This window comes from Cryptomeria japonica, unplaced genomic scaffold (genome assembly GCF_030272615.1).
Source record: "Cryptomeria japonica unplaced genomic scaffold, Sugi_1.0 HiC_scaffold_73, whole genome shotgun sequence".
NCBI classification, from domain to species: domain Eukaryota; kingdom Viridiplantae; phylum Streptophyta; class Pinopsida; order Cupressales; family Cupressaceae; genus Cryptomeria; species Cryptomeria japonica.
In genome coordinates this window covers 435,001-447,141 of record NW_026728895.1, presented here as the reverse complement: position 1 = coordinate 447,141, position 12,141 = coordinate 435,001, and positions in this window count along the sequence as shown.

Sequence of the window (12,141 nt, the reverse complement as noted above, 5' to 3'; positions counted from 1 at the left end):
GTTATGAGCTTGTCGCAGTGTGTACTTAGCAAACCGCGACCCACGTGCGAATCCACCCCGGCCACCCACCCCCGTCGAGGTGCACACCCTCCCTCGCGAAGTGCGCCCCGTTCGCCAAGTGTGAGCCCTGCCCGGGTGCGCGCACCTTGCTAGGGCGTCGGGTGTGCACCCGGCCCGGCCTACGTGCGTGCACCTGGAGGGGGCATCGTGTGCGTGCAGTGTCCCGTCTGCAACGCGGTGCCCACACACCACCTCGGGCGCAACGACCTGCGCTCACATGTGGGCCGAGTGCACCTTGGTGCATGTTCGGGGCGCCTCGGGTGCACGCTCGATCTTGCCCTGGTGCACCAAGGCGCTCGGTTTGCCCCGGGTGCGCACTTGGTGCAAGGTGGGCACCCAAAATAGGGATCAAGCACCAAAACACAAGTTTCGGGATGCAAAATGGGACCCAAGGACCACAAATGCGTTCCAAGACCCATGATGGGTCCACGAGAACAAAAATGTGTTCCGAGACTTAATAAACAAATATTGGGTTTTAGGAGAAGAAACATGCTCTGATGCCCAAAACGAGAATCGACCCCGAAAAGGCCACAGGCCAAAAGTGGGATGCGAGACAAAAAAAAATGGGACCCGAGGACCAAAATTGGGTTCCCAGGTCGAAGACAGGGCAACCGGACAAGAAACGACCTCTAAGGCTCGAAATGAGTCCCGACGACTAAAACTTGACAAGAAGCACCCATCAGGCACCCAACTCGACACCCATGGGATGCCGACCCACCCGGGCTTCCACCTAGCACACCTTGGCACCCACCCACCCTCGCACCCAACCTCGCACCCAACTTAGCACCTTTGAACCCACATTGGCACTCACCCTGACCCTGGCACCTTGGAACCCACATTGGCACTCACCTTGACCCTGGCACCCACCTTTGCACTCACCTTGGGACCCACCCTGGCTCCCACCTCGGCACCCACCCAGACACCCACCTTGGTTCCTTGGCACCCACCTTGGATCCTTGGCACCCACCCCGACACCCACCTTGGCACGCAACTTGGCTACTTGCCACCCACCTTGGCTCCTTGACGCCCACCCCGACAACCACCCCGTGACCTACCCTGGCTAGGGTTGGTGCACACCCACCCTGGTGCCCACCTTGGCACCCACCCTATGACCCACCTTGGCACGCACCTTAGTACCCACCCCGTTACCCACCCTAGGACCCACCCCGTGACCCACCTTGGCCAGGGTGGGTGCACCCACCCTGGTGCCCACCTTGGCACCCACCCATCCTAGCACCCAGCCTGTGACCGGGCTTGGAACCCAACCTTGCACCCGCACCCGTCTTGGCCAGTGTGGGTGCGCACCCATCCTGGCACCCACGTTGTGACACACCCTTTAACCCACGCACCCTAGCACCCACGTTGGCACCCACCTTGGAACCCAACCTAGCAACTTGGCACCCACCCCGTGACCCACCTTGGCATCCACCATAGCAGTCGCCGACTTGGCACCCACCTCGGCACCCACCTTGACACTTGTGGACCCACCTTGCCACTCACCCTAGCATCGACCCATCCTAGCACCCACCCTGGCACCTTTGCACCCTAGCACTCACCCATCCTAGCACCTAACCTGTGACCCACCTTGACACTCACCCTCGCACCCACCTTGGAACCCAACCTAGCACCCACCCACCCTGACACCAACCCTAGCACCTACCCACCCTTGCACCCACCCTGTGACCCATCTTGGCACCCACCCATCCTACCACTCAACCTATCACCCACCTTCTCACCCACCTTGGCATCCACCTTAGCACCCACCCACACTGGCACCTTGGCACCCACCTCGGGCAAGGTGGGTGCACACCCACCCTGGCACCCAATTTAGAACCCACCGAGCATGTTACCCACCTTGGCACCCACATTGCAGCCCACCCTAGTACCCACCCTATGACCCACATTGGCATCCACACCCTAGCACCCAGGCACCTCGACACCCGCCTTGACACCCACCCTAGCACTGAACCTGTGACCCACCTTGGAACTCACCCTAGAACCCACCCACCCTGTGAACCACCTTGGCATCCACCTTAGCACCCACCCACCTTGGCACCCACTCTAGCACTCACCCATCCTAACACCCAACTTGTTACCCACCTTGGCACTCGCCCTCGCGTCCACCTTGAAACCCACCCTAGCACCCACCCACGCAGGAGCCCACCTTGGCACCCAACCTAACACCCACGCATCCTGGCACCCAACTTGTGACCCACCTTGGAACCCACCCTAGTACCCACCTTTGAACCCACTATATCACCAACCCACCTTGGCACCCACCCTATGACCCTCTTTGGAATCCACCCTAGCACGCACCCACCCTGGCACCCACCATGGAGCGCACCCTAGCACCCACCCACCTCGGCACGCACCTCAACACCCACCTTGGTGTGCGCACTGCGCCAACCTCTCAAAGACCCTATGTGGTGCGCTCCAAAGTGTACACCTTTGGTGCGCTCCAAGGTGCGCACCTTTGGTGCACACCGAGGTGCACACCAAAGTGTGCACCGAGGTGAGCACCAAAGTGCACTCCAGGGTGCACACCAAGGCGTGCACCTTTGGTGCGGTCAATGCAAACGAATTCGGAAGTTGGGGTCGATGTCCTAATCGCTGCTGCAGACTACACGTATGAGAATCGGACAAATAGCTTTATATAGGGGAGGTGTTGCGTTTGATGGGTCGACTCCCCTGGTTGTGTGCACTGCACCAACTTCAAAGACCCTGTCTTGTTTAAGAAGTCAAAAGTTGGGGTGGATGTCCTAATCATTGCTGCAGTCTACGCATGTATGAGAATCAGACAAATAGCTTATATAGGGGAGGTGTTGCATTCGGTGGGTTGACTCCCCTGGTTGTGCGCACTGCGCCAACCTCAAAGACCCCGCATAGCAGAAGAAGTCGGAAGTCGGATTTTGGTGAGCACCAAGGCGTGCACCTTTGGTGCGGTCAACGCAGACGAATTCAGAAGTTGGGGTGGATGTCCTAATCGTTGTTGCAGGCTACACATGTATGAGAATCAGACAAATAGCTTATATAGGGGAGGTGTTGGGTTTGATGGGTCAACTCCCTTGGTTGTGCGCATTACGCCAACCTCAAAGACCTTGTTTTCGTTAAGAAGTCAAAAGTTGGGGTCAATGTCCTAATGGCTCCTGCAGGCTACACATGTATGAGAATCGGACAAATAGCTTATATAGGGGAGGTGTTGGGTTTGATGGGTCGACTCCCCTGGTTGTGCGCATTACGTCAACCTCAAAGACCTTGTTTTCGTTAAGAAGTCAAAAGTTGGGGTCGATGTCCTAATTGCTCCTGTAGACTACACATGTATGAGAATCAGACAAATAGCTTATATAGGGGAGGTGTTGGGTTTGATGGGTTGACTCCCCTAGTTGTTCGCATTACACCAACCTCAAAGACCTTGTTTTCGTTTAGAAGCCGAAAGTTGGGGTCGATGTCCTAATTGCTCCTGCAGGCTACGCATGTATGAGAATCAGACAAATAGCTTATATAGGGGAGGTGTTGGGTTTGATGGGTCGACTCCCCTGGTTGTGCGCATTGCGCCAACCTCAAAGACCCTGCATTGCGGATGAAGTCGAAAGTCAGAGTTTGGTGTGCTACAAGGTGTGGTCGAAGGTGCTCACCTAGGTGTGCACCTTTGGAGCACAGGAAAAGTGCCCTCCAAAAGTGCGCACCTTTGGAGTGCACAAAAGTGCCCTCCAAAAGTGCGCACCTTTGGAGCGCAGAAAAGTGCCCTCCAAAAAGTGCCCTCCAAAAGTGCGCACCTTTGGAGCGCAGAAAAGTGCCCTCCAAAAGTGCGCACCTTTGGAGCGCAGAAAAGTGCCCTCCAAAAAGTGCCCTCCAAAAGTGCGCACCTTTGGAGCGCAGAAAAGTGCCCTCCAAAAGTGCGCACCTTTGGAGCGCAGAAAAGTGCCCTCCAAAAAGTGCCCTCCAAAAGTGCGCACCTTTGGAGCGCAGAAAAGTGCCCTCCAAAAAGTGCCCTCCAAAAGTGCGCACCTTTGGAGCGCAGAAAAGTGCCCTCCAAAAAGTGCCCTCCAAAAGTGCGCACCTTTGGAGCGCAGAAAAGTGCCCTCCAAAAAGTGCCCTCCAAAAGTGCGCACCTTTGGAGCGCAGAAAAGTGCCCTCCAAAAAGTGCCCTCCAAAAGTGCGCACCTTTGGAGCGCAGAAAAGTGCCCTCCAAAAGTGCGCACCTTTGGAGCGCACAAAAGTGCCCTCCAAAAGTGCGCACTTTTGGTGCGCACCAAGGCGCTGGTTCGGTCGTTGCAGGCGAGTTCGGAAGTTGGGGTCGATGTCCTGAGCGGAGGTGCAAACTACACAGGTGTCGGAATCGGACAAATAGCTTATATAGGGGAGGTGTATGCTTCGATGGGTCGACTCCCCAGGTTGAGCGCACCGCGCCAACCTCAAAGACCCTACGGTATGGATGAAGTCGGAAGTTGGGTCCGATGACCAATTCGATTAGTAGGTATGCTCATGAGGTCGGAATTTGGGTCCGATGACCTGCCATGTGCAGGAAGGCGAATGTTGACACTGTGCGTTGCAAGGTGCACACCAAGGCGCTGGTGCGGTCTTTTTAGTCGAGTTCGGAAGTTGGGGTCGATGTCCTGATCGGAGGTGCAAGCTACACAGGTGTGGGAATCGGACAAATAGCTTATATAGGGGAGGTGTATGCTTCGTTGGGTCGACTCCCCGGGTTGAGCGCACCGCGCCAACCTCAAAGACCCTACGGTATGGATGAAGTCGGAAGTTGGGTCCGATGACCGATTCGATATGTAGGCATACTCGCGAGGTCGGAATTTGGGTCCGATGACCTGCCACGTGCAGGAAGGCGAATGTTGGCACTGTGCGTTGCAAGGTGCGCACCAAGGCGCTGGTTCGGTCGTTGGAGGCGAGTTCGGAAGTTGGGGTCGATGTCTTGATCGGAGGTGCAAACTACACAGGTGTGGGAATCGGACAAATAGCTTATATAGGGGAGGTGTATGCTTCGTTGGGTCGACTCCCCGGGTTGAGCGCACCGCGCCAACCTCAAAGACCCTACGGTATGGATGAAGTCGGAAGTTGGGTCCGATGACCGATTCGATATGTAGGCATACTCGCGAGGTCGGAATTTGGGTCCGATGACCTGCCATGTGCAGGAAGGCGAATGTTGGGACTGTGCGTCGCAAGGTGCGCACCAAGGCGCTGGTGCCGTCGTTGCAGTCGAGTTCGGAAGTTGGGGTCGATGTCCTGGTCAGAGGTGCAAACTACACAGGTGTGGGAATCGGACAAATAGCTTATATAGGGGAGGTGTATGCTTCGATGGGTCGACTCCCTGGGTTGAGCGCACCGCGCCAACCTCAAAGACCCTACAGTATGGATGAAGTCGGAAGTTGGGTCCGATGACCGATTCGATACGTAGGCATATTGGCGAGGTCTGAATTTGTGTCCGATGACCTGCCATGCGCAGGAAGGCGGAATTTGGGTCCGATGACCGAGTTGATGGCGTGCCATGCGCAGAAAGGCGGAATTTGGGTCCGATGACCGAGTTGATGTTGATGGCCCGCCATGCACAGGAAGGCGGAATTTGGGTCCGATGACCGATTTGAAGGCGTGCCATACGCAAAAAGGCGGAGTTTGGGTCCGATGACCGAGTTGATATTGATGGCCCGCCATGCGCAGGAAGGCGGAATTTGGGTCCGATGACCTGACATACGCATGGAGTCCGACTCGGGGGCCGATGTTCGATTCGATGACTTGCATTGTGGGTAAAGTCGGAAGTTGTGGTCTTTGACCCGATTCGATGACCAGACTTCGGCTGCTTGAGAATCGGACAAATAACTTATATAGGGGAGGTAGTGTTCTCGAGCATCCTCCCCCCGTGCCCGTTTATGTCGATTGATGCTGGTGCTCGACTGGTTGGAGCGCTCGGATGCAAAAATCTTGCACCAGGATTTATCGATTGTGATGGACACGGCAAGTCTCCTGATTGCTATGCAGGAGCTCATCGTGAATCTCTATGCGGCCTTGGTATGGACTCGACCTGCGGAATGGTTCGGCAATGGTAGTCGCTCCAACACGTCCTTGCAATGGCCACAGAGGTGATTCGACTAGAGCTCCAGTCTAGCTTTTGGGTTGCTTGGCGGACTGGTATAGCCGCGATCGAGTTCCGGCCATGAACGTTTTAGATAGCTCTTGGGCTTTCTGGGACGGAAGTCGGAAGTTTGGGCTGTTGTCCGATTTGATGACCATTCTTCGGATGTGTGAGAATCGGACAAATAACTTATATAGGGGACTGTGTTGTCTCACGCAGCCCCCTCCGTGCCCCTCTATCTCGACCGATGTTGGTGCTTGAAAGGGTTGGGATCGCTCGGATTTATAAACGTGCACCACCATTTGTCGAGTGTGAGGGACGCGGCAGGTCTCCTAAATGCTATGCGGGCGCTCTCTGAGAATCTCTATCCGGCCTCGACACAGACTAGTCTTGCTGAATGGTTTGGCACTGGTAGTCGATCCAACACGTCGTTGTTGTGGCCGCCTAGGCGATTCGATTCGAGCCCCCGTCTAGCTTTTGGGTTGCTTGGCGGATTTTGCCCTATCCGCAAGTGAGCTCGGTCCCTAAACGTTCGAGAAACCCGATTGCTATGCGCCGACTCTCTTTCTTGCGAGCCTCCATCTAGCTTTTGGGTCTCTACGGAACGGAAGTCGGAATCTAGGACCGTTGTTTGATTCGACGAGGCAGACTACGGTTGTGCGAGAATCGGACAAATAACTTATATAGGGGAGGTGTTGACTGGAGCATTCTCCCCCGTGCCCCTCTAACTCGACCAATGCTGGCGCTCGAACGGTGGTAGCGCTCGGATTTTCATTGAGCGCCAGCATTGGTCGATTTAGAGGGGCATGCGAGATTCCCGAATGCTATGCGAGGGCTCTAACGGAAATGTCTATTGGTTTCGGTATGGATGCAATTGCGAGTGGTTCGGCAAAGGTAGTCGTTCCGATGCGTCCATGTCGTGGCCAAATCGATAATTCGATTTGAGCCCTCGTATAGCATTTGGGTCTCTCGATGTGATTCCGCATTCCAGTCCCTTTGGGCACTGCTTGAGCCGCATCCCAGGGGGTTCCCTTCCCAATAATCTGCCTCGCAACCCGATTGCTATGCGGTGAGGCTCCTCGGCCGCCTCGGAACTATCTGTGTATCAGACGCATCGCGGGATAAGGGGTTGGCAACGGTAGTCGCCCCAAGCGCGTCCGATGCTTGGACCATTCCGAGGCGGCCCTGAAGCCTCTTCCGTCTAGCCGTTGGGTCCTTCTCGCCGCATCCCTCGCCTCGCACCCCGATTGCTATGCGGTGAGGCTCCTCGGCCGCCTCGGAACTATCTGTGTATCGGACGCGTCGCGGGATAAGGGGTTGTCACTGGTAGTCGCCCCAAGCGCGTCCGATGCTTGGACCATTCCGAGGCGGCCCTGAAGCCTCTTCCGTCTAGCCGTTGGGTCCTTCTCGCCGCATCCCTCGCCTCGCACCCCGATTGCTATGCGGTGAGGCTCCTCGGCCGCCTCGGAACTATCTGTGTATCGGACGCGTCGCGGGATAAGGGGTTGTCATTGGTAGTCGCCCCAAGCGCGTCCGATGCTTGGACCATTCCGAGGCGGCCCTGAAGCCTCTTCCGTCTAGCCGTTGGGTCCTTCTCGCCGCATCCCTCGCCTCGCACCCCGATTGCTATGCGGTGAGGCTCCTCGGCCGCCTTGGAACTATCTGTGTATCGGACGCGTCGCGGGATAAGGGGTTGTCACTGGTAGTCGCCCCAAGCGCGTCCGATGCTTAGACCATTCCGAGGCGGACCCGAAGCCTCTTCCGTCTAGCCGTTGGGTCCTTCTCGCCGCATCCTTCGCCTCGCACCCCGATTGCTATGCGGTGAGGCTCCTCGGCCGCCTCGGAACTATCTGTGTATCGGACGCGTCGCGGGATAAGGGGTTGTCACTGGTAGTCGCCCCAAGCGCGTCCGATGCTTGGACCATTCCGAGGCGGACCCGAAGCCTCTTCCGTCTAGCCGTTGGGTCCTTCTCGCCGCATCCCTCGCCTCGCACCCCGATTGCTATGCGGTGAGGCTCCTCGGCCGCCTTGGAACTATCTGTGTATCGGACGCGTCGCGGGATAAGGGGTTGTCACTGGTAGTCGCCCCAAGCGCGTCCGATGCTTGGACCATTCCGAGGCGGACCCGAAGCCTCTTCCGTCTAGCCGTTGGGTCCTTCTCGCCGCATCCCTCGCCTCGCACCCCGATTGCTATGCGGTGAGGCTCCTCGGCCGCCTTGGAACTATCTGTGTATCGGACGCGTCGCGGGATAAGGGGTTGTCACTGGTAGTCGCCCCAAGCGCGTCCGATGCTTGGACCATTCCGAGGCGGACCCGAAGCCTCTTCCGTCTAGCCGTTGGGTCCTTCTCGCCGCATCCCTCGCCTCGCACCCCGATTGCTATGCGGTGAGGCTCCTCGGCCGCCTTGGAACTATCTGTGTATCGGACGCGTCGCGGGATAAGGGGTTGTCACTGGTAGTCGCCCCAAGCGCGTCCGATGCTTGGACCATTCCGAGGCGGCCCCGAAGCCTCTTCCGTGTAGCCGTTGGGTCCTTCTCGCCGCATCCCTCGCCTCGCACCCCGATTGCTATGCGGTGAGGCTCCTCGGCCGCCTTGGAACTATCTGTGTATCGGACGCGTCGCGGGATAAGGGGTTGTCACTGGTAGTCGCCCCAAGCGCGTCCGATGCTTGGACCATTCCGAGGCGGCCCCGAAGCCTCTTCCGTGTAGCCGTTGGGTCCTTCTCGCCGCATCCCTCGCCTCGCACCCCGATTGCTATGCGGTGAGGCTCCTCGGCCGCCTTGGAACTATCTGTGTATCGGACGCGTCGCGGGATAAGGGGTTGTCACTGGTAGTCGCCCCAAGCGCGTCCGATGCTTGGACCATTCCGAGGCGGACCTGAAGCCTCTTCCCTCTAGCCGTTGGGGCTTTCTCGCCGCATCCCTCGCCTCGCACCCCGATTGCTATGCTGTGAGGCTCCTCGGCCGCCTTGGAACTATCTGTGTATCGGACGCATCGCGGGATAAGGGGTTGGCAGTGGTAGTCGCCCCAAGCGCATCCGATGCTTGGACCATTCCGAGGCGGCCCTGCAGCCTCTTCCGTCTAGCCGTTGGGGCCATCTCGCCGCATCCCCCACCTCGCACCACGATTGCTATGCGGTGAGGCTCCTTGGCCGCCTCGGAACTATCTGTGTATCGGACGCATCGCGGGATAAGGGGTTGTCACTGGTAGTCGCCCCAAGCGCGTCCGATGCTTGGACTATTCCGAGGCGGCCCTGCAGCCTCTTCCGTCTAGCCGTTGGGGCCATCTCGCTGCATCCCCCACCTCCTCGGCCGCCTCGGAACTATCTGTGTATCGGACGCATCGCGGGATAAGGGGTTGGCAGTGGTAGTCGCCCCAAGCGCGTCCGATGCTTGGACTATTCCGAGGCAGCCCTGCAGCCTCTTCCGTCTAGCCTTTGGGGCCATCTCGCCGCATCCCTCGCCTCGCACCCCGATTGCTATGCGGTGAGGCTCCTCGGCCGCCTGGGAACTATCTTCGTATCGGACGCATCGCGGGATAAGGGGTTGTCACTGGTAGTCGCCCCAAGCGCGTCCGATGCTTGGACTATTCCGAGGCGGCCCTGTGGCCTCTTCCGTCTAGCCGTTGGGGCCATCTCGCCGCATCCCCCACCTCGCACCCCGATTGCTATGCGGTGAGGCTCTTCGGCCGCCTTGGAACTATCTTCGTATCGGACGCATTGCGGGATAAGGGGTTGTCACTGGTAGTGGCCCCAAGCGCGTCCGATGCTTGGACTATTCCGAGGCGGCCCTGCAGCCTCTTCCGTCTAGCCGTTGGGGCCATCTCGCCGCATCCCCCACCTCGCACCCCGATTGCTATGCGGTGAGGCTCCTCGGCCGCCTTGGAACTATCTTCGTATCGGACGCATCGCGGGATAAGGGGTTGTCACTGGTAGTCGCCCCAAGCGCGTCCGATGCTTGGACTATTCCGACGCGGCCCTGTGGCCTCTTCCGTCTAGCCGTTGGGGCCATCTCGCCGCATCCCCCACCTCGCACCCCGATTGCTATGCGGTGAGGCTCCTCGGCCGCCTTGGAACCATCTTCGTATCGGACGCATCGCGGGATAGGGGGCTGTCACTGGTAGTCGCCCCAAGCGTGTCCGATGCTTGGACCATTCCTAGGCGGCCCTGAAGCCTCTTCCGTCTAGCCGTTGGGGCCTTCCCGCCCCATCCCTCGCCTCGCACCCCCGATTGCTATGCGGTGAGGCTCCTCGGCCGCCTTGGAACCATCTGTGTATCGGACGCATCGCGGGATAAGGGGTTGGCACTGGCAGTCGCCCCAAGCGCGTCCGATGCTTGGACCATTCCGAGGTGGCCCTGAAGCCTCTTCCGTCTAGCCGTTGGGGCCTTCCCGCCCCATCCCTCGCCTCGCACCCCGATTGATATGCGGTGAGGCTCCTCGGCCGCCTTGGAACTATCTGTGTATCGGACGCATCGCGGGATAAGGGGTTGGCACTGGTAGTCGTCCCAATCGCATCCGATGCTTGGACCATTCCGAGGCGGCCCTGCAGCCTCTTCCGTTTAGCCGTCGGGGCCTTCCCGCCGCATCCCTCGCCTCGCATCCCGATTCCTATGCGGTGAGTCTTCTCGGCCGCCGCGGAACTATACCTGTTATTGCTACTGCATCCTTCGGCTGGTAACCTCCTCTGCCGCCTTGGAACGTTCTCTTTGTCGGACGCGTCGCGGGATAAGGGGTTGGCACTGGTAGTCGCCCCAAGCGCGCCCGATGCATAGACCGCTCCGAGTCGACCTTGCTTTCAGCCTCTCACATGCATAGACCTCTCTGAGTCGACCCTGCAGCCTCTCACGTTTAGCCTTTGGAATCTCGCCTCACAACATGATTGCTATCCTTGATGCATCCCTTGCCTCGAGCCCTGATTGCTTTCTTGGCTGCATCCCTCCTCTCCTCACAGCCCGGTTGTCATCACTGCTTCATCCGTCGCTTCATGCATTCTGGCTGCTGGGCCCTTCCCACCGCACACCTCGATTGCTATCTCTTCTGCATCACACACCCCGATTGCTATCTCTGCTACATCCCTCGGCTCTCACTTCTGCATCCTTCGCCTCACACCTCGATTGCTATCAATGCTGCATCCGTAACCTCACACCCCGATTGCTATGCGGGGAGGCTCCTTGGCCGCCTTGGAAATTTCTGTGTGTCGGACGCACCGCGGGATAAGGGGTTGGCACTGGTAGTCGCCCCAAGTGCGCCCGATTCTTAGACCGCTTCGAGGTGACCTCGTAGCCTCTTTCGTCCAGGCTTCCTGCCTTCAACGCCCTTTTTACACCTCGATTGCTATGCGCGGGCTCGTTGGCGTCTATCACCTCTCTGCGAAGAGTGGCACGATGATTGTTGGGGTAAATCGTAGCAGTCCGATCTCTGGCCTTGGGCCATTGTGAGGGCTGATCGATTTCCTGTGCGCATCTCGTGTTCGCCCAGTAACAGACTCGACGACTTGTAATCGGTCTTGTTCCCGATTGTTCCTGGAGGTAGTCTTCGGAACTCTTGGATTTGACCTGTCACTCGAACTGTCCTCTTCCGAGGATGCTTGTGTGTGTGTGCTTGTGCCATTTCCTTGGCGGTATTAACGAGATATTAAAGAGCGGAGTGAGCGCCTCGCCCAGCTATGTTTGGGGCTCTCACTCCCTTACCCGGTGTGCGACCGCTTTGCACGTAGGTTGCGGAGCATCGCGACTCTTTCGATGTTTGGCGGTTGTCTTCCGGTGATGCGTTGGTCCCGAAGTGCACGTTACTAGCATTTCTGCCATTGTTCTCGATCTTTGGCACGTTCCTTCGTTGCAATTGGATATATATCTCCGTTTATACGCGCAGGCTTCTCCCGCCTATTCAGCGCTGTCCCACTCTCAGCACTCTCGTGGTCTCCTTGGCTTCTCTCTCCCGTGAGCGAGCTCTCTTCTCGAGTCTTTTCCATGTCCCATGGAGGTTGCCTTGCGAAATTCG